The sequence below is a fragment of the Haliotis rubra genome, unplaced genomic scaffold (genome assembly GCF_003918875.1).
Source record: "Haliotis rubra isolate DU_JTF1 unplaced genomic scaffold, ASM391887v1 Scf528, whole genome shotgun sequence".
Lineage (NCBI taxonomy): Eukaryota > Metazoa > Mollusca > Gastropoda > Lepetellida > Haliotidae > Haliotis > Haliotis rubra.
The window spans coordinates 688,761-693,708 of NW_025767222.1; positions in this window are offsets into that span (position 1 = coordinate 688,761).

Genomic DNA, 4,948 nt, shown 5'->3' on the forward strand with positions numbered 1-4,948 from the left:
ACTGGTGGCTCGTTATCTACATAGACAGGAGCCTAGTCTGCAGCGCTCAACTCAACAGCCAATTTATCATTATTTTTGAACTTTCATTATATGCTTGACATTTGAATGACATTTACTTGTATATGTGTCACTTGCTCTAGTTTCAGTTCTCAGTTATGTGTTTATTGTACTTTATGCACCTGAAGATGAGCTCCATTACTGCTGACAAGTGGCTTATTATTATTGTTATGTTCATTATTTGTGTTGATGATTGTTGTAGCTGTGATTAAATAGATGATTATGTTTATATGATTATGATAAAATGATGATGATGATGATGATGATACAATCTATAATATACGTATATAAGCTTAAAAGTCTACATCGACAGACTCTCATACAGTTCGAGCAATGTGCATGAAATGATATTTCAATTATTTGTGAGAGAAAGTAAACGATGGTACATATGTATTTTGATGTACACATATACAGAAGAACCGAACATTGACCAGTGGTGCATTGACCTGACCGTTTTATGTGGCCCAGTGTGCATCGGCTTTCGCTACCATAGTCTCACCCATCCCTGGGGCTACAGCTGACAGGCGTCCGTTGATTGTGCTTGTCTTGTCAGACATTGATGGCAATATCCCTGGCTTACCACAAGGCTATTGCAGTTTTTATGCATTACTTTCATTTTGGGTGTCACGATTCATAGATATGACGAACCTACATCTGAAGATTACAGAGGAGCGCTCTTTATAGATAGACAACATGTGTATTGCAATAGATGCCTGCAAACAAATTGTCAGAGGAACATATTTTATGGACAGACAACCTTTTACATTGCAATAGCTGCCTACAAATAAGATGTTTACCCATAAAACGTGTTCCTCTTCATCATACTCACTTAATGCCACTTAAAGAAGATGTACGTTTAGCATAACAGTATAACGAAACGTATCAGTGGTTTACAAGAAGGCGAGCGTGCCACATCTTACATGTGGCTCGTATCGTAGATATGAAAAGTCAAGTTAATTGTTAAAGGTCACATGCAACGTAAAACACAACTTTGCAGATTCTGATACCTTTCGGTATGGACTTTCGGTATGTTATGACAGTAAATAAACTGTTTATATAATTTCATTTGTCTATTTCACCAAACGTTCTTCTTACCGAGTCACTTTCTCAGTTCGATACCTAAAAGCAATGTCATTATTTAGTGTTGACAGAATTTCTAACTGTGATATAGATATGTCGTTGTCACAGACAAAACTCAATTTCTTGTTTTATTGGCACCTGTGTGTCTGCCTGCCTGTCTGCTAATGACAATATTCAATACACAACTGCGATCACTGACCACATGCAATTTGAACTTAACACCAATCAGGCTATACACCATATACAAAACGCATTGATTTATGGCCCGAGTTCGGTCTCTGTCACATTATGTAATTACACAGACAGGCAGGTGTGATACTTGAACACATGACATGTTATGATGTCTGTTGATTGCAAAATGTTATACACAAAAAATGAGCATGTATTTACAAAACCCAACATCTCTATATATACACACACAATGAGCCGTGAGGGCATCTGCAAATGAACCAGCCGTTACACTTGAGTGCACACCCACCCGCTCTGACTGGGTTCGGTATCCCGTCTGCTTCGTTTCTTGGGAAGTAAACCCAAGTACACAATATTGCACTTTTGATTTGCGATTGTACGCTTATAATTTTGTTTATATATTTTTTTCATAACCAGCAATGTATATTATATGTCATGAATAAGTGATAATTGTGTTTTAATTATGTTTGAGTTTTTGGTTGCATGTGACCTTTAACCTGAGCAAACAGGGTAACCTCTCGATGAACTGAGTTTCTGACTGAGTTTAGTTTTACGCCGCTTTTAGCAATATTCCAGCAATATCACGGCGGGGGACACCAGAAATGGGCTTAACACATTGTGCCCATGTGGGGAATCGAACCCGGGTCTTCGGCGTGACGAGCCAACGCTTTAACCACTAGGCTACCCCACCGCCCCTCCTCTCGATGAAGTTAACACTGATATTTGCATCGACATCAGTTTAGATCATTTTGATCACTGACGCGGAACATCGGTAGATGTCATTATCTTCATAAAACCTTTTGAAAGGTTTCTAGGTCATTGAATGTTACATGCCTTACCAAACACCCTTTGAGCACGATTTGTGAGGAGCTCTTTGGAATCTTCGTGTTAAGTGCATGGTCGGTTGTACCTCAAAAGTTGACATCTGTGTACCAAAGGCTTGAGCTGTTGGAATGTTCCTCGACACAAAGGGAAAGGTGACTATTGGAAAACTGAAGTCATCCCTTTTGCCATACATTTTTTAAAGAAGTATTTGTGACTCTGAAGTATTATGTATGAAACATGACACTGGAAACACTGGACGCTTCTATTTTTAGCTAAGGTGGACAAATCAGTGGATGAGAATTTTACCATTTTCGAAGATATCAGATCATCGATATTTCTTAAGCTAAAGTTGAATATCTTGGTCATATTTCCAGCAAAAATCAGATTCATGTGAAAACAAGATACACATGAAGGAAGAAGGAGAACATTTAGCATGTCCAGTTTAAATGTTGACAACAAACATTAAACTGCCGGGCCAAATAATGTATACACCCATGTTTGATGAAAAGAAACAGGCAAGAAATATAACGTGCATTCTGAATTCAATGTTACACAATCTAAAGAATGTTTTGAATTCACCGTAACCTATTATGTAAAGTACATTCAGATTTCACCGTAAGATAAGGAAAAGTATGCCTTGATTATACTCTGACTAAAGTAGACTTCACTTAGCGTCAATGTCAAGTATACTCTGACTTCACTTAGAGACAATGTCAAGTGTACTCTGACTTCACATAGAGTTAATGTCAAGTATAATTTGACTTCACTTAGAGTCAATCTCAAGTATACTCTGACTTCACTTAGAGTTAATGTCAAGTATACTCTGAGTTTACTTGAAGCTTTTCTCGGTCTTCACTGTCCACTTATGCCGATTATTTAAGTAGGCTAATGTTACCATAATAATACTGAAAATTTATATAAATGTATAGCGCTAAATCCACCCACAAAGTGGGTGCTCAGAACCATACAAAGTAATGTTTGAGTAAAGTTAATAGTGCAGTGAAAAGAGATGCGTTTTAAGATGTGCTTTGAACGCAGCAAAAATATGGAGACAGCTTTAAAGCGAGGGAAAGTTCATTCGCCAGCGATGGAGCACAAACACGGAAAGAACGCTTTCCATAAGAGGCCAGTCTGTAAGAAAGAGTTTTCAATAAGCATTTGCTTTCAGATCGCAGTTGTCTGGGTGGATTTCAGGGGTAAGCAGTTCAATTAGATATTTTGGTACCATGCCGTTTAGACTCTTGTATGTGATACAGAGTACTTTAAACACTATTCTCGCCTCAACTGGAAGCTAGTGTAATGACTTCAGTATCTGCGTAATGTGAGAGTACTTTGGGGCACGTGTAACGATTCTTGCCGCTACATTTTGGACTTTTTGAAGTCTCCTCGGTGATTCTTTGCTGATGCCTAGAAGCAAACTGTTCGCATAGTCCAACCTCGAGAGTACCAAACGCTGTATCAATGTCTTGGCTGCATCAAGCGATATCAGATGACGAATTTGACTAATACCTCTGTGATGATAAAAATAGATCTTGCACAAACTGGCAACTTGAGAATTCATGGACAACTCGGAGTCAAAATAGACACCAAGATGTTTTTGCCCGGGGTGAGAGTAGTAAGGTAGTAGTAAGGTAGTCTTAGCGCTAAGGTGACCGTAACTCCCATACCTCAACATAGACTTAAGGTAGTCTTAGCGTTAAGGTGACCGTAACTCCCATACCTCAACATAGATTTAAGGTAGTCTTAGCGCTAAGGTGACCGTAACTCCCATACCTTAACATAGACCTAAGGTAGTCTTAGCGATAAGGTGACCGTAACTCCCACACCTCAACATAGATTTAAGGTAGTCTTAGCGCTAAGGTGACCGTAACTCCCACACCTTAACATAGACCTAAGGTAGTCTTAGCGCTAAGGTGACCGTAACTCCAACACCTTAACATAGACCTAAGGTAGTCTTAGCGCTAAGGTGATCGTAACTCCCACACCTTAACATAGACCTAAGGTAGTCTTAGCGCTAAGGTGACCGTAACTCCCACACCTCAACATAGATTTAAGGTAGTCTTAGCGCTAAGGTGACCGTAACTCCCACACCTTAACATAGACCTAAGGTAGTCTTAGCGCTAAGGTGACCGTAACTCCCACACCTTAACATAGACCTAAGGTAGTCTTAGCGCTAAGGTGACCGTAACTCCCACACCTTAACATAGACCTAAGGTAGTCTTAGCGCTAAGGTGACCGTAACTCCCACACCTTAACATAGACCTAAGGTAGTCTTAGCGCTAAGGTGATCGTAACTCCCACACCTTAACATAGACCTAAGGTAGTCTTAGCGCTAAGGTGACCGTAACTCCCACACCTTAACATAGACCTAAGGTAGTCTTAGCGCTAAGGTGATCGTAACTCCCACACCTTAACATAGACCTAAGGTAGTCTTAGCGCTAAGGTTGTTTTGTACAACAGCACCCAGGACTTTAGTATCATCATCATATGATTGCTGATGGAGATTATGCCGTTTTATGATTCCACCAAGTTGATTGGTATATATCACAAAGAGTAACGGACCCAGAACCGATCCCTGTGGTATTCCACATGTAATATTGGCACAGCGAGATTATTGGTTTCTTATCATAACGACTGTCAAGATAGGCTTGGATCCAGGTAAGAGGAACACCAAGAATTTTAATCTCGTCCATAACTCGTTGAAGGAGCTGTTGATGATCCACCGTGTCAAAGATTAGATACAGGTCTATCCGAAGCGGTACCGTCTGATATGTCATATTATCACATAACTCATCAC